General features: G+C 43.8%; 1 pseudogene across 1 annotated transcript in view; it reads left to right on the top strand.

Annotated features, from left to right (window-relative positions):
- Nucleotides 1–6184: 6184 nt before the first annotated feature.
- LOC146692549 (uncharacterized) overlaps nucleotides 6185–24641 on the top strand; it is a 232329-nt pseudogene continuing 213872 nt past the window's right edge. The window contains exon 1 of the transcript XR_014915231.1: nucleotides 6185–7639. The product of XR_014915231.1 is annotated as an uncharacterized LOC146692549 (transcript). The remainder of the gene's footprint in view (nucleotides 7640–24641) is intronic.

The following is a 24641-nucleotide window of genomic DNA, read 5'->3' as shown; positions in this document are numbered from 1 at the left end:
CTGACGGAAGTCGACCCTTGTGACTCGGATGGAGAAGACCTAGCAGTTCAGCCGGATTCGGACTCAGAGCTGTCTGATCAGTTAGTTTCATTTCATGTTATTTCCTTTTTCATTTCAAACAAGTAAGTGGATGTAGTTAGTAAGTAAGATATTTCAGACATTATTCTGATACAGAGGAGGAGATACTGGAATTATAATTAGTATCTATGCATGCATTTGTGATTTTGTTTGACCTTCCCATTTTGCTCACAATTTGAATTTGTTCACACTGCAGATGAGGAGACTGCTTCTCCACCGAAAAAGAGACCTTGTTTGGGGACTGAGACAGCGAAAGATGGCACAGTGTGGCGTGAAGAACATGTGGGGACCTGTCTCCCTTTCACCCCAATAGAAGCGTACGCTGCAGATGGAGAGCCAACGGCTAAGGCCAGGAGAAGTATCTCGAGTCGCCTTCAGAGCTTCCTGTGTTTCGTCACTCTTGACATGCTTCGTAGCATTCAAGAATGGACTATTCAACATGCACAGCAAACGGAGCATGTTCATTGGTTCATGGACCTCCCTGAACTAATGGCATTTATTGCAATTGTGATCTTGCGGGGGGTTTGCAGGCTTCCATCTGTAAATGACTGCTGGTCAGCAAACCTGGGAAACCCACAGATAATTGGAATTATGGCACGAAACCGCTTCCAAAACATCATGCAACACCTACGCTTTGATGACAAGTCCACCCGCTGTGATCGTGGACGTCCTTCTTCCCCTGTTCCCCAGAGGTTCAATGAGTGGGACAAATGTGAGAAACACGATCAACGCACATACCATTCCCAACAGCCCCCCCAGTATTCCAGGTACAATTACCCTGACAATAAAAGATACCGACGCAGTCCCAGTCCTGCTCCACGTAGAGTTAGAGATGCTGCGTCCTACAGTAGGACCAGTGTTCGTTTCCAGTCCCCGGAAAGGCCTGCACATTTCACCTCCGGCCCACAGGGAAACTTTCATTAGCTGCTGTTGAGGGGCAAACATCAGCTACAGTATCAGGGCCCCAAAACCACATCCCCCAGTTCCCCTCAGAATCTGAGGGATCAGTCTCCTCTAACGTCTTGGCTATTGTCGAGGGCATTGAAGTGTGTGCTCTAATTGACTCTGGTTCCTTTGTCTCCCTTGTGAGTGAAGATTTTCGAAACTCTCATCCAGCTTTGAAAAAACGGCCTATGGTAGCATCCTCCGTGCCAGCTCGTTCGGTCAATGGAGAACGTCTGGAAATCTTAGGCAAGTTAACCGTTGGTATTAGGCTTGGGACTCAGGTATGGCAGCAGGACTTTGAAGTCCTCAGAGGTGCTTACCAGCCAGTCATTCTAGGTTGGGATTTTCTGCAGAGGCACCATGCTCTTCTCGACCTCAAAAACAAAGTGCTGCAACTGTGGGACATGAAAATTCCCCTGTTGCCCAAAGGACATGAGGTGGCTGCCTGCTGTAATGTTTCTGTGTTAGCGCCAACCAAAATTCCAGCTATGAGCGAAACTCTGATCACAGCCTGTGTGTCAGCAGCCACACCAGCTTCTCCTGTTCCAACAGACTACTATGGTGTCTTGATCCCTAATCCGACATGTGACATTGTTGTGGCTCACACTCTCAGTGAAGTTCAGAATGGTACTACAGTGGTTCGAATGCTTAATCCCTCCAGTGATGAAATCGAACTGTACCCTGGACAGCATCTTGGTGAGTTTCATTCAGGCTCATCTGTTGATATCATCCCACTGGAGCAGACATGTTGTACTACTTCACCTGTGTATGATTCGACTCTGCCGGTAGAAATCGATGAAACAAACTTGTCACACTCCCAGGTTCAGTCCCTGAAATCGCTTCTCCAGAAGTATTCAGGAATCTTCAGTAAGCACTCAGAAGACAGAGGTCACACAGGCATAATTAAGCATCATATTCACACAGGTGATGCTACACCGATTAAACAAAGAGCCTATAGAGTGACACCTGAACAGAGAGCTGAAATACAGACTCAAGTTGACAACCTTTTAAAGGCAGGTGTCATCGAAGAAAGCTACAGCCCATGGGCCGCCCCAGTTGTTCTGGTGCGAAAGAAAAATGGTACATGGCGTTTCTGTCTCGACTATAGGAAACTCAATGCAGTGACAATCAAAGACTCTCATCCTCTTCCAAGGGTTGATGATGCACTGGATGCTCTGTCAGGTTCTGCCTGGTTCTCCACAATGGACCTTCAACATGGCTATTGGCAGGTTGAACTGGAAGAGAAGGATCGTGAGAAAACTGCTTTCACAACCGGCAGTGGACTTTACCACTTCACTGTTATGCCCATGGGACTCACAAACGCTCCAGCCACATGTCAGCGGTTAATGGAGATGGTACTTCGTGGCCTTCCCTGGAAAACCTGCTTAGTGTATTTGGATGATGTCCTCATTTACAGCCGCTCTTTCGCAGAACATCTCCAGCATCTGGAAGAAATATTCGGCAGATTCCAGGCAAGTGGCTTGAAGCTAAACCCCTCAAAATGCTGTTTTGCCAAAGATCGGGTACAATTTCTGGGCCACATTGTATCAAAACATGGCATCCAGCCTGACCCCAGAAATGTGAACAGTGTGCAAGCCTGGCCTATTCCACAAACAGCGACAGAAGTAAGGTCATTCCTTGGACTTTGTTCATATTATCGCAAGTTCATTCAAAACTTTGCACACCACAGTGTCCCCCTACATGCTCTCACTGAAAAGCATGCAACTTTTCAATGGACTTCTCAGTGCCAGGATGCATTCATGTATCTGAAACATGCCCTCTCAAACCCTCCAGTGGTTTCATTCCCTGACTTCACATTGCCATTTTCTCTGTATACTGATGCTTCAAGCACAGCTATTGGCAGTGTACTAGCTCAAAAACAGGGACAGCAAGAGAAAGTCATTGCCTATGCTAGCCATGCGCTTACAAAGGCAGAAAGAAAGTGGTCGACTTATGATTGAGAACTCTGGGCCATTGTTTGGGCAGTTAGACATTTTCGTCACTATCTCTACAAGCAGCCATTTGTTATTGTCACTGATCACAAGCCCCTCCTGGGTCTTCGGAAAATACCCATTGACAGTGATAGAACTGGTCGCCGTGCTCGCTGGGCTCTTGAACTCGATCCTTTTGAGTGGACTGTGATTCATAAAGATGGCCACCGCCACCTCAATGCGGATGCACTGTCACGTCGCCCTGTCACTGGTGAAACCGTAGAGCAGGACCCAGTCTGCACTGCTTCTGCTACCTTGAAACCTGAAGAGAGGTGCGTAGGTCCTGCAGGCCCGCCCAACCATAGTCCCTGCAGTACCGACCAAAAACACATTCCATGCAATGACTTTCCTGATCCACGACTGCAGTGTGCAGCGCTATCTGTTTCATCCACATTTGTGCTTGAGCTGCCTGAAGATGATCTCAAAAGTGAACAACAAAAAGATCCTGTACTGTCAGAAGTCATTGGCTGGAAAGCTAAGGGTCAGAAACCACCCTACTGGCGTATGAAAAAATGCCCACCTCAGGAAAAAGTGCTATGGCATGAGTACTCTAGACTTATCTTTCACAATGGCTTACTCTGTCGTAAAGCTTTCAACCCATCCCAAAAGTCAGTGTTGCATCAGTTGGTTGTTCCTGAATCTTTAAAAGACACTGTCCTACAGCTGCTGCATGGCAACCCAGTGTCCGGTCACCTATCAGCAGATAAGGTCCTGAAACGTGCTCAGCAGCTATATTACTGGCCATTCATGTCACGTGACATCAGAATATGGTGCACACAATGCACTCCATGTGATGCCAGACGGAATCCCACACCTCATCACAGAGCTCCAATGAAAACAATTGTTGCTGCGGAGCCATTTCAAAAGGTGGCAGCTGACATACTTGAACTCCCCATTACGAGTTGTGGCAACAGGTACGTGCTCGTTGTTCAAGACTATTTCTCGAAATATGTCAGTCTCTATGCTATCGCAGACCAACGTGCCACAACAGTTGCAAAATGCCTGTTTGACAACTTCATCTGTCAGCACGGCATCCCTGAAATGCTACACACAGACCAAGGACGTCAGTTTGAATCTGACCTGGTGAAACATCTGTGTCAGCTGCTAGGCATCCAGAAGACACGGACCAGCCCATATCACCCTCAATGCGATGGGATGGTCGAAAGGTTCAACCGAACACTTATTGACCAGTTAGCTAAGTTACTCCTTCAGCAGCCTGGCGAATGGGATGACTGCCTCAATCAAGTTGCTTTGGCTTACAACACCAGTCCTCACACTACCACGGGGTTTACACCATTTTTTCTCACACATGGACATGAGGCACGGATGCCTGCTAATATGCTGTTGCCTACCAACATGCCGGCATCATCTACTTCTGCTTCTCCTGCTGACTACGTCACCCAGTTGACTCAGAGACTTCAGTCTGCCTTCAGCACTGCTGCATGGAACAGAGATTGTGCCCACAACCAGCAGAAACAACTGTACGATAGGGGCATCAAACACACTCCTTATGTTCCGGGTGACTTGGTGTGGTTAAATGACCCCACTACAGCAAAGCAGAAACTTGCTCCACATTGGAAGGGCCCCTTTGAGATATTGGAGTGCCTTGGAACAGCTGGAGAAAACCCTGGTGTCACGTACAGGATTCGCTACCTCCTGGACCAATCAGACAAGACTCAAATTGTTCACTACAATCGTCTCAGGCCTTACAAAGCACCTGTCCCAAAAGGTGGAACCAACTCACCTGCAGGTGGCATACCTGTACAGCCCCAGATTCCACAGTTGACTGCATTATCAGGTGCTTTGCCCTTCACAGCTCCAAAATCTGCAGCTGAAGGGAGCTGGAATGTTCAGGGCCGCAGCCCTGCAACCTCATCAGACCCTCAGGTTTATCAGCCACCACCTCTAAACCAGTCACGACCCCATTCCCACTCTCCTTTGTCCCCTTCTCCTCGGTCTGAGACTGTAACGACTTCCCCCTCTGGCCATGTGGTGATACACCAATCAGACACTGTCCCTTCAACTCCTCATCGAGTATCTGGTGTTTCACGGCGATGTGGGAGACGTCAAGTTGTGCCTCCCAGATACCTCAAGGACTATGTTTTGAACTGAAATTGTTTTTGGTTTTGCTGTTGTTTTATTGTTGTCCCCTTTGCTCACAGCACGTTGTTTCCCCCCCCCCCCCTTTTCTGTAGGGAAACGGGGACGTTTCTTATGTGAGGGGGGGAGGAAAATGTAAAGTGTAGAAGTAAACTTAAATCTAATTTGATATACAAAGAGGTGTTTACAAAGGTTATAAAGCTAGTTATGTAGCTATTTGATGGTTACGTGTTTTGATATTTACATGTTTACATGTTTGAATGTTTAGACATGCATGTTCAAACCAGTAATAAGTATGTGTTATATCTACCTGGTTGTTTTCCCTGTTTTGATCTGAGTTTAAGATTTCCTGGCTTCTGAGAGGTCAGTGAAGTATTCATGAGGGCGGCACACAGGAAGTGTGGGTTGTTGCGGGGTGCTAAAGTAAAGAGGCTGCTAAAAAGTTATCCGTCTCCGTCTTGCTGTTTCTAATTATTCAGAGAGATTCCGAACCATCTAGTGAACCCTCACGTTACACCAGTATTGTCAACTCTCATTTCTACACTGTAAATTCTACACTGTAAATTTTGAAACATCAGCAAAACAATTTGTCAGAACGTGCATGACGTGTCAAAACAATCCACATGGACTTTATTGAGCTAAATGAATGCCAAGGGTAAAAATACGCCCTAGTGGTTATAGATGTATTCTCAAAGTGGCCAGAAATCTACCCAGTGAAAAAGGCAGATACAATTTCAGTAGCAAAATGTATGTCTAAGTTGTAGGAAAATAAAGAGATGATTGTAAATAACGAAGAATGTAATGATGTCTATCAAGTGTCTTGCAGATTACAGCCCGGTGTCCGGGTTCTGATCAAGGTGCTCCAAAGGAAAAACTGGAGTGCACCCAGGTGGGAGGGACCACATCAGGTTCTCCTCACCACGCCCACCGCTTGCAAAATTGCGGAACGACCATCCTGGATCCATCAGAGTCACTGCAGGCGAGTAAGTGAAGCCATCTAAACTCAGCCGACACAGGCTCGCCCAATCGTTGTGATCTCGCCCGGTGGAGGGGACAGCCTTCCTGGCCGGGGGGTCTACTCACGACAGGAGGGTGTGTCCTGTTGTCATGAGGTGGTGGCTCCTAATAGCTGCAGCGGCCCTGACCCTGGCCGGGCTCCTCACCTTTGCTTCCGTGAGGGACAACAAGTCACGCTATATGAAGAAAAGGCAGACACTGTATGACAAAGGAAAGTACACCAAGTTTCCCCATGGCTACGCCACTAACTTCTGGTGGCAGTTTATGAACACTACAGCTCACTTGAATAATAAAACTGACTGCTATGCATGTACCCATATGCCCCTATCCTCACAGACGTCTGGCCTGTGGCCGTACAGCATACCTGAAGATCGCAGTTGGTGCCTGTTGGGCCTGGCAACACATCCAGGCTACGGTACTCTTTGGTCCAAGGCCAACTACAGCATCCCAGCAAAAGCAACCTGGAGGTCATCATGACCCACAAATGTGAACTGTTCCGGACAGACCTACCTACTGAACTGGCCCCAAGTCTCAGACCCACTGCCTGATGTAATTCTACTGAACAAGCTGAACGCAGCGCAACTGCCAGTATGTGTGATGAACAATGGATCGCGGGCAGTGGGGGAGCTGCCTACACACCTATGTAAGTACATATACACTTTCTGCCCACCGAGGAACGAGAGGAAGTGTATGGCCTGTTCAATCAACGACACCTGTGCCAGTAACACGACGCTGATGAGCCTCAACTGTCGCTCCAACTACAGCTACCGAATGCCACTACAAACAAAGACTCAGTACCAGACAGGATGTGCACGGACGGCACCAAGCAGTAAAGGAACCAGAGTTTCGCATCTGAGGAGGAGTGAAATTCTTACAGAGCTTGATCCCCGGCATTGGAGTTGCCGAGGTGCGGGATCACGTGGAAATCAACCGATATGCTCTGCTACGACACATCAACTTAACTAAGACCCTGGGAACGGCCTTAGAACAGAAGGCCATCAGAACGATGGTGGTGCAGAACAGACTGACACTAGACCTGCTAACAGCATCACAAGGAGGAGTTTGCACGTTTATCCCTGATGGATACGAAGCTGGAGGAGACATTTATGAAGCTTTGCAGAATTTGACCGTTCTGCAAAAATATGTCACTGACCACACACCTGGAGCAGCTACAGCACAAGGCTGGCTGGACTGGCTGGACTGGCTGTTCAGCGGTTCATGGCTGGCTGCTGTAGCAAAGCCGTTTGTCCTTCTAGGTCTCATCATGATAGCACTGCTCATATTAGTGTTGTGTGTATTGCCATGTCTAAGAGTGATGATTTCAAAGATGATAACAACTACAATGACTGCTTATGTTGCCGTGCCTCAAGAAGAACAGCATCCCGTTGCAATTCTGTTAGAGGACAACTTGTAATAGCTGCTAATAAATGACGTGGTGGTTAAAAATGACTTGTCAAGTGATCATGCACTGATTAACACATTAGTAGTTTATGCAGGTACAATATAAGGTTTTTATCCTTTTATTTTTTGTAGTTTTAGTTTTATTGTTTTCTCTTGATTATTCCTGTTGCTATTTCATTTACTATGCTTTTCTTTGTTCTTTTATTATCTTTTTATTTGTTTTATTCTTTAGACCACATGATTTACATTTCTGCTATGTTGACATTTTGAACATTAAAAAATTGCTAAAGATACTTAATAAATAACCTTCACAGACAATTGTTGTATACATTTAAAATAAGTTAAAACAGGAGGGAATGTTAGTGGAAAATGATTCTATGTTTCTTTACCTTCTTTTAAATGTACAAAGATGCCTTTTCTCTGCCCTTTGTCTATGGTTAGATTAGTTTAGAATTATCCTTTTAGACTTTCCCAGCGAAGACATATTGTTTTGGGACATATTGTTTTAGATTGTTTTATCTCTCACAGCTTTCTCCCAGCTCTCTGCTGACGAGACTAGCGCCACATATGGAGTTGTTTATTTTATCTGTTTATTATTTTCTTATCCTGTTCTCACTGTCTTTCCTATAAAAAGTGCCAAGCCTCTGTTCACGATGTGAGTTGTTTTAACAGCTTACCCGTGTACACGTTAAAGCATCAAAAGTAATCTTGTCTCATTGTGTCTTTATTTCTCCTGGGTCTTTTACAGAGTTTTCCCCCAACATCCTCCAAATGTTCTTTCATGCAGATGAAATCGAGCCTTTTGTGCAGATGAATGTCACCATCAGTCAGTCCTCAGTGAACCTGGTGGAGTAATAGCAACACAAAAGGTGGACCTGTGTTAACGTTGTCTCACATTGTTTTTTCCAGATGAAACGATGACATGAAACTTATGTCATTCTGGGAAGAACAAAGAAATCCATCAGAGTGCGCCCAATTATTTGAGAGTCACAGCTACACATTTGTGAAAGTCATAAAAGCCAATTCATTACCATCTGCAATCGTCAGGTACATCATCTGCAGAGCTTTTGTCATCAAAACTCCTCTAATGTTAGAATTCAATGCTTTTCTGCATAACAGCTGAAGCCCAGGTGATGAACTCACAGTGAGGAAACACTGGTAATGTTTCTACAGCACAACAGTAACGTCACTGTGGTTGCTTGGATTGGTAGCTAGAGGAAAAAGTTTGATTGGTTAACTCGGTTGATTAACACCAAAGGTTAAACCAAAACCCATGCTTTCACAATTGTCTAATGAAGAGTTTTGTTGCCTAATTCTAACCAAACTGCAAATTTAAATTAAAATTATTTTGATCAATAAAGAAATGAATACGTCTACAGGACTTTTTAATTTTGGTTTTGGTAGGGGGCTTTGCAGTTTCAAGGTCTGAGCTTTAGGTGAACTTGCTGGGACGTCCCCACTCCTGGAAAGGTTGTGGCATTGTGTTAACATATACCTGAATGCTCCAGACTTGCAAAGCTGTATTTGCTGTTGATCAAGTTAATCAGGTGCAGCTGATCAGCAGGTTTGGCTGCGACTTATCCCCGTTTCCTGTGGACTTATTTATCTGACGGATGACACAGATACAGATGACACTTTTTCACATCACTGTATTCATGAAGCTTTAGATATCTAACACAGTGATCAGTGGACAATCATTTATTGTGCTGTTATCTGAGATCATGTGAAGATTTGAGTGAAAATTAGTCTTGGCTAAATTTGGATTCAGTGTATTTGAAGTGAGGTTTTTCATCTAGGCTGCAGAAGGTGTGCTGACAGTGTTTCATGTTGAAACACAGTTACTAAATGATATCAAGTTTGAACCTTGACATCTTTTCCACCAAAACAGACTTACGGTGTCTGAATAATATCAAAACTCCTTAATTAAACTTAATCTTATCTGCATTTGCTTTTGCCTAATTTTGTCCTTGTCCGGCAGGATTCCACCTTCCACCTCCCAATGAAAATTCAAGTTCAGCGTATGAGACTAATTAAAATGACTCCTTTAAGATACAGCATGGTCCACCCTGCCACATGCTCAAATTTCTCAGTCAGGTGGACTAAAATGAAGACTGCTCTTTGCTGTGGTGAGTCATTCATTTATGATGGAGGCATCCAACATTTTTAGGATGAATAATTAGAAAATTACGATTATGGTTATGATACAGTCCTATATACACAGCATCCTAAGTGACCCTGCTGCAGAATGGCATATCCAACGATGGCTTTTCATTACATGAACAAAGGCAGCCGTGTTATTTAATCTTCATGTATAACAGATGATGCTAACTGGCTGTCAGCACTGAAAACAAACAGCAGGCAGGATCATCTGATGAGGACCGAAATATCCAGCGCTGTTCGGAAATGTTTGCAGATGGTGAAACGTTTAGACAAACGAGGACTTTTGAGCGCCACTTAAATAATGTAAAGAAGAAGATGCTGAGTTCAGAAACACACAGAGTCGGCTGGGATTTCTGCAGGTAAACACTTCTTATCATTACATTGTTGTAAAAACATGATTGTTCTAAAGGGAACTGGCTTGGAAACTGCAGAAAGACTCTGAGATTCATCCTATAGCTGTCAGCGATCATGGTCCTGTATCTTTAACACTAATGCACAAGAATAATACTACGCCAAGAAAAAACTGGAGATTTAATATATCACTACTTAAAGATGAAGACTTTATTAAATATTTTAAAAAAGAGTGGACTTCATATTTGGACTATAATGACACTCCCAAAACATCAGCTTCTGTTCTATGGGAAGCAGGGAAAGCTGTGATGAGAGGTAAAATAATTTCTTTCTCATCACATAAAAAGAAAAAAGAAAACAAAAATATTCAGGAATTAGAAAAAAACATCAAATCACTAGAAGAAGCCTACGCGTCCCACCAAGATCAGGAAACATTGAACAAAATACACAAAACAAAACTAGAATTAAATGAGATAATTGATAAAAAAACAAAATTCTTAGTACAAAGACTACGCCTACAAAATTATGAACATGGTAATAAATCCGGTCAATTTCTAGCAAACCAGCTAAAAATAAATAAAGAAAAAACAACTATATGTGCTGTTCAAGATTCATCTGGGAACACAATATATGATCCGATACAAATAAACAACATTTTCAGGGATTTCTATAAAACGTTGTATTCACCACAAATAAATCCATCTAAAAAAGAAATTGATCCGTTTTTGGACAACATAACTCTTCCAAAATTATTGGACACTCAAGCAATGGCACTGGATTCACCACTGACACCAGGTGAACTCCAGGAAGCCCTGATAAGTATGCCCAATAATAAGGCTCCAGGTCCAGACTGCTTTCCTGCAGAATTCTACAAAGAATTCTGGTCGATTTTAACACCAGTTTTCTACAGAACGTTGTTGGAAATTAAAGAAAAGGGCAGACTTCCATCAAATATGAATTCTGCAAACATTAATCTCCTGCTAAAACCAGGCAAAGACCCTGTATATCCCTCAAGCTATCGTCCAATATCCCTTATAAACGTAGACCTTAAAATAATCTGCAAAGCTCTCTCAAAGAGACTGGAGAAAATAACCCCCCTCTTAATTCATCCTGACCAAACTGGTTTCATAAAAGGTAGGCACTCATCAACAAATACACGTAGATTACTTAATTTGATAGACTACTCATACAGTAAAAACCTAGAAACTACAATATTCTCTTTAGACGCAGAAAAAGCATTTGACAGAGTTAACTGGAAATTTCTATTTGCAACTTTACACAAATTTGGTTTTGGATCCTCTTTCATAAACTGGTTAAAAATATTATATAATTCCCCAACAGCTTGTGTTAGAACAAATGACCAGACATCCTCCAGCTTCTGTCTCTTGAGGGGCACCAGGCAGGGATGTCCACTCTACCCTTCACTGTTTGCAAATTTTATTGAACCACTAGCAGCAGCAATTAGACAGAATTCAGTAATTAAGGGCATAAAATGCAAGAACGTGGAACATAAAATCAGCCTTTATGCGGATGATGTGTTACTCTTTCTCCAAAATTCACAAACCAATATCTCTGGGGTGATTGAATTGATAAACTCTTTTGCAAGAATATCAGATTACTCAATTAACTGGTAAAAATCTACAGTTCTACCGATTAATTGCTCCTTCCATAATTCCTCTTCTACACCACTGCAATCGGGAAATATAAAATATTTAGGTATTAATGTTTGTCCCAAGCTTGCAGATCTAACTAAATTAAACCATATCCCACTTTTAAAGAAGGTAGAAGATGATCTGGCTAGATGGAAATGTCTACCCATATCACTCATGGGAAGGGTTGCTGCTATAAAAATGATGGTCTTACCAAAAATAAATTATTTATTCTCAATGATCCCAACTAAACTGCCACAAGATTGGTTCAGATCTCTAGATTCATGTATGTCCAAATTCCTTTGGAAAAATAAACCCCCACGTATAAGCTTAAAAACACTACAAAAGACCAAGGATAAAGGAGGACTAGAACTGCCTAACTTTCAGCACTACTTCGTAGCCAACAGGCTTCAGTTTATCTCAGGATGGCTAAAACATCCCCTCTTAGATGAACCTTGGCTAGATGTAGAACAAGCACTTTGCAATAATCACAATATGGGATCAACAAGAAAAGATTTTTAGAATATCAACAAATTAAATCCATAGTAAAAAAAGAAATTTAAACTGGGTCAAGTTGAACTACAAACACCACCAAGTGTGGTTCAATTTCTTACTCTTAAAACCCCCAAATTACTATCCAAAATATACAGAATGCTTTCTAAAACAGATGAATCAATATCACTTCCTATTGCAAAATGGGAAGCGGATTTATCAGTTAACTTAGACCTAAACTTCTGGTCTCAGATTTGCTTAAAAACCTTTCATCTAATTAGAAATCCCAGTCTTCAATTAATTCAATACAAAATATTACATAGAGTGCACTATACAGGTCATCGGATGTTCAAGATGGGCTTTACGTCTACCAACAACTGCTCACACTGCCAAACCAATTCACCGGACAATTATATCCACGCTCTTTGGTTCTGTCCACCAGTTCAGAAGTTTTGGCGCGAGATATGTGAAGACTTATCGAAGTGTCTGAAATGTAACATTCCAACTTCCCCCTTAGTGTGTTTGTTGGGCAGCTTAGATAATGTCACTTCAGAAAAGAATATCGCCCATATGGTTTTCACTGCCCTATGCATAGCCAAGAAAACAGTCCTCATGAACTGGAAAAATAAAAATAATCTTAATTCTATCCAATATAGAAATTATCTATTAGATTACATTAGTCTTGATACAGCCTCTGCCACCACATCAGATCAATTGCTCTGGGCTCCTTTGATCAGCTCCATCACCTAGTGGGGGTGGGGGGTCATAGTTTGGTCCCCCCTTCACTGTTGTGATTGGTGTGGGGGTAGGGACAGGCTTAGGGCGTCGGGGGGTTCCCCGGAGGCATCTTCCTTGGGGGGCTCAACCCGGGGTAGCGGTCATGTCCGGTTAGGGGCTCTGTTGGCTCTCAGGTGACTGTTTCCTCGCGGCTGCGTGCAGCGGGGCTAGGGGAGGGTCTGTGCTGACGGACGTGGGTTACTGACCTGGTAGCCTGGCTGCCCCTGGGTGGGTCCAGGATGGGCGTGAGGTTCTGGGGGCCCTCCGTCTCTGGGCTGGGGCCCTGGCTGGGCCTCGGGGCCTTGGGTCCTGGTTGGTGTGTTGCCGGGGTTGTGGGCGGGTGGGTGCATGGGGGCCCAGCCCTCGAGCAGGGTGCTGCCGGTGCATCGAGCCACCTGGGGGGCTCTTCAACTGGTGGGGAAGATTGTCACATCTTGCAGGAGCTTTCCTCTCCTCAGGGGCTCTCTCTGCAGGAGGAGGAGATACAGGAGAGGTGGAGGAAGATCTCAGCCTGGGCGTCTATTGTCTTATGTAGTCTGGAAGAAGAGTGGATGGTGGGGTGGGTGCAGTTTTCTCTGTGGTGGGGTTGGGTGGACTGTCCCTGGCCGGGAGGCGCTGCTGCGCTGCGCCCCGGTCTGGATGGGCCTGGGCCCCCTTTCCCTGGCGGGTCGCGGAGTATGGGGGTGCCTACTGGGGTCAGCGGGGGAGCTGGCCCCAGGGAGGGGTCACTTGCCCCTCCCTTCCTTCCCTCCCCATCTCCAGCTGCCTCCCTCTTCCCGCTCCACAACAACCACCCACACATGCAGGACCTTGGAGTAGGGGTATGTCACCAGGGTGCAGAGGAGGCCACCCCCCCGTCCCCTTCTGGCTGCCTCTGCCTCAATTTTATCCCACAACTTAGACATTCACATTACTCACACTCTCATTACACATACATATAGGATCTTGGGGGTGGGCACGATACACGGAATCCAAAGTACCATCAGGGTGTACACCCCACCCCTGGCGTCATTGCCCACCTCTCAATGTTAAATACACGTAGACATTGAGGGCTAGCAGGAGGGACTATGCGCTTACCTGCTGCTCTCTGGCAGGTAGCTCCATGCCCTCCTGGGTTTTAAATGCACCTTAGAACACACATGCATCAACACTACAATGAGCGGGTGGAGGGAGGTTCGGAGTCTTCTCTCACCCCCATTCTCTGCGGCCTGCTGGAGCGGGGGGGCTAGGAGGAGGAGTTGGCCGTCCGACTGCGGTCTGGAGTGTGGGGCCTCCCTGCTGCTGCGGAGTCGGGGCGGTCTGCCTCCCCCCACCGCAGGGAAAAGGGTTACACCACCTGGGTCTGGGTGCAGTTCCCCCCTCCAGGGGCAAGGGTACCTAGACCCGGTTTGTAGAGTACGCTTGGGGAGTGTGATCGTGTGTACAGCGTCTCTTTATGTCTGTCTCCACGTTGGTTGAGTGTGGAGTAAGTGCATATGAGAGCATGAGGGTGGGAATGGATGTTTGTATATGTGTGTGCCTGTATTTCTGTGTCTATATGTCAGGTTTGGTGTCAGGCGCCACCTCTCTGGGGACATCTTAGGCCCTCCAAGGTTTGGAGGCCTATCTCCCCCTACCACCACTTCCCCTGCCAGTGGCGGACTCCCTCAGACATCGGTGCGTTGGTGGTTCTTTGTGTCTGGAGATGGGCGTCCGGGTACACACCGGCTCACTCCTTGGCGGCCGCTTATCGGGGCCTGGAGCCTGGGGCTCGCTCGGGCCACTTCGGAGGTGGGGTGCCCCCGGCCTCTTGGCCTGGGGCTCGGTCACTCAGGCACGGCTGGCTGCCGGCGGAGCTCACGGGCGCGTCACTGCAACTCCCCCTGGCTTCTGCTCCGCGGCTGCTGAGTGAGCCCTCATCTGGGACTCTCCTCAGCTCTTTCTGGGACAGTGGCGCGGCTGCCCCTCTGTTGGTCTTCCTTGGTCTCTTGTGTTCTGGGGGCCTCTGGATGTCTGGAGTTTTGATCTCCTCCATACCTGCTTCATGCCCTGGAGGACGGGGCTGTGGCCCCCCCACACCCTCTAGCAGATCATTACATGAAGGAACCTTTAAAAAAAACAAGCGCGTCCATGCTCACAGGTGTACACACGGGTGATCACACCCACAAACTACACCCTTTTTGGCTCCTACCTCAAAGCACACTGTGTTCTGTTGATCTTATGTGCTGCACAATAATGTTTAATATTTAGTATTTACTGTCATATTCCCATATATCATTGTGATGTTGTTTATTCTATTACTCTTGTTCTCTTCTGCTTGTTTTCTTTTTTCTTTCTCAGCAGGTGACCCAGGTGATTGATATATGCATTTTTTTTCTTATTTTTTTTTTCTGCTCATTCTGTTGGTTTTTGTCTTTTGCCCTTCTCCTCCGTCCCTCTTCTCAGCTGTTTCTCTTTCCCTCTTTCTTTCTCCCCTTCTTTCCCCCAGTCAAGTCTGTCCTGTATTCAGTAAGTGAAAATAAAATGAACAATAAAAGGTGAATCAAATGGACTATTACTGCAAGGCTGGGATGGTCAATTTGGTAAAGTAAATCCGTTGGGCATCTTTCTTTGCCTTTAGACAACAATTCTGATGGCAAAAGAGCCAAACGGGACAGGCCAAAAAAGAAAAAAAAAAAAAAAAAAAAAAAAAAAGGAAACTGCAGAAAGTGTAAGTTTTTGTGGATAGCTCTCTCACTGAACAGGGGCAATGAAAGTTCTGTTTACATGCTCCTGAAGAGCAAACGTCTAAAATGAATGAAGTCACCTGTGTGGAGGCATTAAAACAAAAACCTTCATGAGCATTTACCAAGTAGTTTTGTTATATGGCATTATTGCACTCAAGAAATGTCGATTGTTTTTTGTTTGTTGTTGTTTATGGAGTTAATGATTTTAATGCATTTTCATTCGGTTATCATGCAGCAGTTTTTATAAAGCTGTTTATTTATCAAGGATCCACTCCAGGAATATTTCCTAAATCCTGACTAAAAAAAGACAAAACAGCTTTTTCAAAAACTTCACAGTCACCTATGAATCAATTGAGCATAAAAAGGCTCCTAACTCAAGAGATGAACCTGTGTTGTGTCTACACATAGCAGACCACTTAGCAAACATCCCATTTTTAAATCGTATCTTTAGGTTTTGTTGCTAGCAGCTTCTCACAAAACACACCATTTATTTTCATTTATTTCATTTAAACAATGAAAAATTACAAAGATAACAAGAAGCCATTCTTAAGGAAGGGAATCAGGGAGAATAGGCTGGGGTATGCCAAATTATTAAGTCTTTGGTGAAGGTCTCATGTCAGAGGTTCTGTTATGGTTTGGGCTGCATTTCCGACAGTGGTGTAACCATCAGTCATACAATTTGGAAAGCATCTGATTGGCAGTAGATTAATTTTTCAGCCTGACAATGGTCCAAACACACTGGCATTGCAGTGAAAGCACACCTGGATAGAAACACACAGAGGATCAGTCATGGATGGGCCTCCCCAGAGCCAGACCTCAGTGTTACTGAAGCAGTGTGCGATCATTCTTTTTTTTTTTTTTTTTTTTTTTGCCTGTCCCGTTTGGCTCTTTTGCCATCAGAATTGTTGTCTAAAGGCAAAGAAAGATGCCCAACGGATTTACTTTACCAAACTGACCATCCCAGCCTTGCCGTAATGGTCCATTTGATTCACCTTTTATTGTTCATTTTATTTTCACTTACTGAATACGGGACAGACTTGACTGGGGGAAAGAAGGGGAGAAAGAAAGAGGGAAAGAGAAACAGCTGAGAAGAGGGACGGGGGAGAAGGGCAAAAGACAAAAACCAACAGAACGGGCAGAGAAAAAAAAATGCATATATCAATCACCTGGGTCACCTGCTGAGAAAGAAAAAAGAAAGCAAGCAGAAGAGAACAAGAGTAATAGAATAAACAACATCACAATGATATATGGGAATATGACAGTAAATACTAAATGTTAAACATTATTGTGCAGCACATAAGATCAACAGAACACAGTGTGCTTTGAGGTAGGAGCCAAAAAGGGTGTAGTTTGTGGGTGTGATCACCCGTGTGTACACCTGTGAGCATGGACGCGCTTGTTTTTTGTTTTTTAAAAGGTTCCTTCATGTAATAATCTGCTAGAGGGTGTGGGGGGGCCACAGCCCCGTCCTCCAGGGTATGAAGCAGGTATGGAGGAGTGTGCGATCATTCTAACAGAGAACAGCGCCCAAGAGTTCAGACTGTGTTGGATAATAATTGCCAAAGGTTGCCTTGAATTAATTTGTACAAATTCAGTTTTTGCTGTATATAAAATTTTCCACAGACATTTCCACGTTCCACATGGTTGATCAAAATCTTGTGGTACTTTTGTGACATCAAAGAAAGCCAAGGCCAAAACAAAACATTCCTAAATTAAAACAAAAGCGCACAATAAACTCACTTATAGAGACAAAAGAAATATTATAAACCTAGAAGTAAACTCCTAGTAACTCAAATGAAAAAAGGAGAAATAATTGGTTGTCCAAAAAAAATGGCTCAGACAAGATTAGCAGAAAACAGTGAAGTAATTAAGACTAACAAACAAGAAGCTATAATGGAATTGAACCAAAACAATAGCATAACTTAATGGAGAGAGCTCTAAAAAGCACACAGTGCTCTGACAGGAAATAAAATTGGCATTAAGCCCTGAAGTCACTCATTGGCTTCAGGCGCTCCAGCCAGAGACATTAAGGTGAAGGAAACGGCTGAAACAAAGTCCCCGACATTAATCTTTTCTGTGCTTTACACAAAGAGGGAAATGCAGTAGCAGCTGTTGTGCTGGTTAAACCTGATTGCTGTTCTTTGCTGCAGTCTGCTTCATCTGTAAAATCAGAAAACTTAGGGTGACTTGTGACATCCATCACACAAACAGTTGAAACCACATAAAAAATAAAACCATCCCCTTACTTAATCCCTTCTATGAGTCATCTGTTTCCTTTTAAAAATACTTCTGGCAAATCCAAAAAGCAGAAAAGCAAACAAACGAGAAGAGCATGTGGTTTTATCATGGCCACTGTGCCATGACTGCTTCCTGTTGGACGCTGCACCAGTCTTCTTTTTTCATTCCTTTTCCCCCTTTTCTTCCTTCCAACATGGCCACTGCGCCATTAAGATATGACAGCCTACAAAAAGTAAGCTCAACTTTTAAAATGTTTTATGAATTAGTTCTGTGATTTCTCGCCAACGCACTTTCCCTCCATCTTTCCAGGAAAGTTGGGTTGAGGTATTTCCTGTCACTAAAATTTGCATATTTCTGGAGAAAAACTCCACACATTGAAAATTGTTATTTTAAATGGAGTGTAAGCTTTCAGTGATTGGTTAACTCAGCATTATATGTGTATAAACAACAATCCCAATCTCTGTCTTTCTTCCACAGCATGTCTTTATCCTGTTTTCCTTCTCTCACCCCAACCGGTCGCAGCAGATGGCCGCCCCTTCCTGAGCCTGGTTCTGCCGGAGGCTTCTTCCTGTTAAAAGGGAGTTTTTCCTTCCCATTGAGTGCTTGCTCATAGGGGGTCATATGATTGTTGGGCTTTTCTTTGTATCAACTGTAGAATATAAAGCGCCTTGAGGCAACTTTTGTTGTGATTTGGTGCTATATAAATAAAATTGAAATGAATTGAATTGAATTAAATGCACAGCCTTCCAACTTTCTTAAAAAAAAAAAAAAGGGCCCAATTTTATTTTGGTTCCATCAAATAGAGGTAAGTGATGTTTTTATTCTTTAAATGTGGGTTTTATTGTGTGGCCGCCATGCTAGTCTAACATCTCCCCCCTACAGCTGACCGTCCTATGTGGCTGCTGCTCAGTTTTTGTCAATGGAAAATTGTACTTAGTAGTCAGTATAATCTTTTAATGATATAATTTTGCATATGGTAGAATACTGCATGTAATCATTTGTGTTTAGAAGTATATAGTTGGTGGCATATTGAAAGAATGTCTCATCTTAGGAGGTCTGTAACATTCCAGGGTGTTCTGGCGTTCACCCCCACATCCTAGGAGTATGGGAGAGGTCGTACCTTGTCTTATTGTTTTACGGTAGGATTAACGTAGTTATATCTGTTCTAGTCTAAGTGCTTTTTGTTTAGATGAACTGCTGGACTTCGAGACCAGCAGGTTTAGGGAAGTCATTTATGGGGTCACACTCTGACCCCCCCCCCCCCCACACACACACACACACACACACGTACACCTCCACATCTCAATGTATGGAACAAACGCTCACTGAAGCATATAAATGAAGACCAGGGCAGTACTCAGGGCTTAGTCTCTGAGCCTCACTCTTGGAGTGTGAGTTCTGGAGGCTGCCCTTGCTAGCAAGAAAGCCTGTGTTTCTCCTCTCTGATCCTCTGCTGAAGAAGTGTTTTAGAATATAACTCTTAACAGTTTTGGAGAAGATATTATTCCAGATCTACAAAAAAGTGCTGTATTTTATTTTCTTTGCTGTGCTGGGTTTGTTTTGGCCACCGTGCCTCGTCTCTGCTGCCCTGCTGATCTTTCTCTCCATCACAGCCGATGCACTTTGACTTTTGCGCGCTCTCTCGATGGAGCTCTGTTTCATGCTCCCGCTCAGATATTTGGACCATTTTTCTTTCTTGTTCTGTGTGTATGAATATCTCCTTGTTTGCATTTGAACAGCCTTTACTGTGGCTGCTGTGCCACACTGAAAGCTGAGGAAAGTGTAACATCTGTCTATTTGGCTGTCCCATCTCATCTGGCTTGTTTGCCAGATGAGAGGGAAGTGTCACTTGTTTCCCGCTGTGCCTGAGGCTCTATCACCCATTTATTTTCTCTCTTCTGTACTTCTGGTATGATATTAAAATGATAAAATCTTTTAAGTTACTGAATATTCAAGATCATTTTGCAAGGGTGTTTATTTTAAACATGGCTTGTCAATTGAAGGAGGAAAAAAAATGTGTGATGTGGGATTATGTTCCAAGTTGTAGAAAAAACTTTTCATCATATACAAAGTCATCACAGTATAACACAGTCAAACTTCAAGGATATTAATTTGTTTATTTAGGAAGCTTAAATAATCTTGAATCTATTTCACCTGCTTTGGTGCAAATGAGAGTGACAGTAGGTGCACTGGAGTGGCAATAACAGGATACAATCCAAAAATTTATTATAATGCTGCAAGTATCATATTAAGAAAATGTTGAGCAGGTGATGGTCACAGATTATTTATTTATTTATTCTCATTATTGCCTTTTCCTAGTGTCCTTGTCATGAATAGCGCGAGTCAACCTCTGCTATCCGTGACAAGGACACATTATTCCCCAGATGAGACAGTGGATGTGTCCTGGGGATCTCTTCCTAGACCTGTATCGGGACATCGATGAGCTGGGCAGCATGTGGCATTAATATCCCAGAGATTCTCTGGATTTAGGCCCACATAATATGAGGGTCACCCAGTGGGATCAATGCCTCTGTCATTCTGGGACTGCTTCTCACCATTCACGGCCAAGCATTATCCTACACCAGGAAGCACCCAGGCTCCACCTCACCACTATAAGATCTGACATGGGTGTGAGTATTTCATCCTGGCACCTAATAGCAGTCAGGATATTGTTGGCTAGCATGTGGAATACTCTGCAACTCTCAAGGAATATGCCTTCCCTGACCACTATGAACCCACTGCCAAACTATCAAGCGGAAAGATTCCTCCTCAGCCCTGCTGCTGGGTTGACACCTTTTCGGGGCCCTGTCCTGCTCCTTGTATCTCCTCCACACCATTGGCTGTGGTAGTAAAAACAACAAACCTTTTCATGGCACTTATAAATGTATCATGCTGGAGGAGCTGGATTGCCTGTGTCAGCCTGAATGGGTTGCTGGTACGACCTCATGCTCCTAGCACTTCTGACAGTTTTTGCAGAAAGTCTTTGGTTATGCAAACCGATTGTTGCTGCAGCTGTCTGGGTGGCTGGTCTCCACCTGGTTGACCATCCTGGAGGTGAACATGCTGGGCTGGAGTGGCTACATGTGGTCTGCGATTGTGAGGCCGGTTGGATATACTGCCAGATTCTCTGAAATGCCTTTGAAGATGGCTTATGGCAGAGAAATGAACATTCATTTCACAGGTAACCGTTCTTTTTTTTTTTTTTTTTTTTTTTTTTTCTTTTTTGGCCTGTCCCGTTTGGCTCTTTTGCCATCAGAATTGTTGTCTAAAGGCAAAGAAAGATGCCCAACGGATTTACTTTACCAAACTGACCATCCCAGCCTTGCCGTAATGGTCCATTTGATTCACCTTTTATTGTTTATTTTATTTTCACTTACTGAATACGGGACAGACTTGACTGGGGGAAAGAAAGAGGGAAAGAGAAACAGCTGAGAAGAGGGACGGGGGAGAAGGGCAAAAGACAAAAACCAACAGAACGGGCAGAGAAAAAAAATGCATATATCAATCACCTGGATCACCTGCTGAGAAAGAAAAAAGAAAACAAGCAGAAGAGAACAAGAGTAATAGAATAAACAACATCACAATGATATATGGGAATATGACAGTAAATACTAAATATTAAACATTATTGTGCAGCACATAAGATCAACAGAACACAGTGTGCTTTGAGGTAGGAGCCAAAAAGGGTGTAGTTTGTGGGTGTGATCACCCGTGTGTACACCTGTGAGCATGGACGCGCTTGTTTTTTGTTTTTTAAAAGGTTCCTTCATGTAATAATCTGCTAGAGGGTGTGGGGGGGCCACAGCCCCGTCCTCCAGGGCGTGAAGCAGGTGTGGAGGAGATCAAAACTCCAGACATCCAGAGGCCCCCAGAACACAAGAGACCAAGGAAGACCAACAGAGGGGCAGCCGCGCCACTGTCCCAGAAAGAGCTGAGGAGAGTCCCAGATGAGGGCTCACTCAGCAGCCGCGGAGCAGAAGCCAGGGGGAGTTGCAGTGACGCGCCCGTGAGCTCCGCCGGCAGCCAGCTGCGCCTGAGTGACCGAGCCCCAGGCCGAGAGGCCCAAAATGTTAAGGTTCAAAATATTGGGGATGGACACCAGAGGAAAAACCCACAATAACAACACTGGTCCGGTCGGGTTGAGTCAAACGATGATTTAATGATCACACACGTGGGAGATGGACACTGTATGCAGACAGTCTCAGATCTCATCTCAAAAAACACATCACCATAGTTTTATGAAATCAGGGTATTAGAACGCCCCCTCATGCGTAGTGACAGGTGTAATACAATCAATGTTGACAATTTTATTTAACACAAAGAATAACATTGTCTCCTTCCCGAGGGCAGACGCTGACTGCCCCCGTCTCCTGGAACCGTCTGTACCCTGCTAAGACACAACATGGCAGCTACAAGGACTCTTTCATTTGTTAAGACCATCAGTGTGTATTGCTCTAAATCAAGTATATAATATTAAATGAATATTGCTGGATCAGCTACTTCTACTTAAAACATATTAAAACATGACTAAGCACAAAATCACCAAGAATAACATCTTATAAGTGCTGTGTAAGCGCGTGCGGCCTTCCAAGCTCAAAGCCTTTGCCCTCCATAGATCAGCCAGACTCGCGCTGGCTGTAGCTTTTAACCTTTAATTAACTTGAGCACAACTCTAAAATAAGCAACAAACTGCAATGTGTATGGAATGATCATGGTTACATCTGCAATGGAAAATCATGTTATTATTCTGGTACCTGTAAGAAAAGATCAAACTAAAGGTAACAGTTCTGGTAAACATTCCTGCAGTGAGCATGCCAATTGCACGCTCCCTCAAAAGCTGCAACATCTGTAGCATTGTGCTCTGTGATCAAACTGCATATTTCAGAGTGGCCTTTTATTGTGCGCAGTCTAAGGCACACCTGTGCAATATTCATGCTGTCTGATCAGCACCTTGACATGCCACACCTATGAGGTGGCATGGATTATCTCAGCAAACGAGAAGTTCTCACTAACACAGATTTAGACAGATTTGTGAACAATATTTGATAGTAATGGGTCGTTTGTGTATGTAGAAAATGTTTCAGATCTTTAAGTTCAACTCGTGAAAAATGGGAGCAAAAACAAAAGTGTTGTGTTTATATTTTTGTTCAGTGTATAAATCCCAAACCTGGATAAATGGATAAAGAATCAGTGAGACTTCAGGTCAGATTTATTGCTGCTCAGTTAAACAACAACAGCCTCCAGTGCTGAGTGTTAGTAAAAACTGAACTCCTGTTGAAAAAGTATGCTAGCAATGGGAGGAAATGGAGGCAGATAATCCATCAATAACACAATAATTTTCACATGGCCCCTGAGTAATAACAATTTAAATGCCGAGGGGAAACTGGATTTCTATATTTTGTTTTATAAGGCGGAAATGTATAAAACTAATGTATTCATTTTAAAATCTCTTTGACTACATTTCTTTTCACTCTTGTCATTTTTTGCAAGATAATAAATTAATGAAATACCAAATGTCAAACCAAAAGCACCTGCAACAGTGAGTGTGGGGGGCAAATAATAAAAACACACTAAAACACCAAAGCGACCACACAAAAAAAAAACCCACCCGCAATAGTGCATGTGTGGGGGGCAAACCAAAAAAACCACACAAAAATATCAAACCAACCACACCAAACCAAGACGATCCGCCACTGTGGGTATGACAAGATAAAAACACCAAACCAAAACTGCACCTGCAACTGTGTGTGTTAAAAACACACTAAAACATGAGTTTTTCCAATATTGATACATTTTGCTTGCACAAAATTGATAAAGTTCATTTGAGTGTAGCTATGACACATATTTTATGCTACTGAAGTATCACCAATGTCATGGTTCTCAGGATCTGGAAAGGGTGTGGATTGTTTTTGTCTTTGCCTCTCCCACCAGGACGGCAGGAGATGCTGCTTCCTCACTGGTTATCACACTACCTAGAGTCAGTGTAGCCTAGCCTCTTGAGTATCTTTTGTGATTTCCCAGAGTTTCCTCCTAACGCCATTTTCCTTTGTGTACAGGCTTCTCGGATTCCCTGCTAGTGTGCTTAGTGAATCTGCACTTGAGACTGCAGACACCCGTTACTAAGGGCAACATCTGGAGGATTCACACTGCCATTATGCAGTGACACATTTAAGAGGCCATTAGATAAATGCACCCCTTCAGCTGTCTCCAAGTCACACACAAATGAGCAATTTACAGCAGTGTCATGCTTGGGAACAAAAAAACTGCCCTTATTATGGCACGTCACACAGGATGAGCTAAAGAGTCTGTGCTCATCTCAATGTTGTGCAATCACATATCATTAATACATACGTACATACATTTATTTCTCATATTCCCTTGGAAGGCTAAGCCTTTGCCAACATTACCTGGAATACAAAAGCAACATATAACAAACAGTGAAATACAACTGGTTATTGTTTATTTGGCTTATTTGATGAGGCACAAATACATAACAACCCTAATTCTCTAGTTCTTCAGTCATGTGTCACTGTGAGGCAGGCAGGAGTTGGACCCAAACGCAGGACTTGAACATAACGGGGTAACAAACAGAGGCAGCTTTTATTTGCTGTGACAAAAACATTCAAAAACTAAACTCACAAAAACAAAACCTGAACTACAAAGTGGAAACTGAAAACTAGGAACCAGGAACTGGGAGAAAACTGGGAGAGGTCTGGGACACGAGGAGCACAGAAGAA

Source organism: Copadichromis virginalis, linkage group LG15 (assembly GCF_057382275.1).
Source record: "Copadichromis virginalis isolate Kocher_CV1m ecotype Utaka linkage group LG15, C_Virginalis_male_GT1.1, whole genome shotgun sequence".
NCBI lineage: Eukaryota > Metazoa > Chordata > Actinopteri > Cichliformes > Cichlidae > Copadichromis > Copadichromis virginalis.
This window is presented reverse-complemented; position numbering and strand designations above follow the sequence as displayed.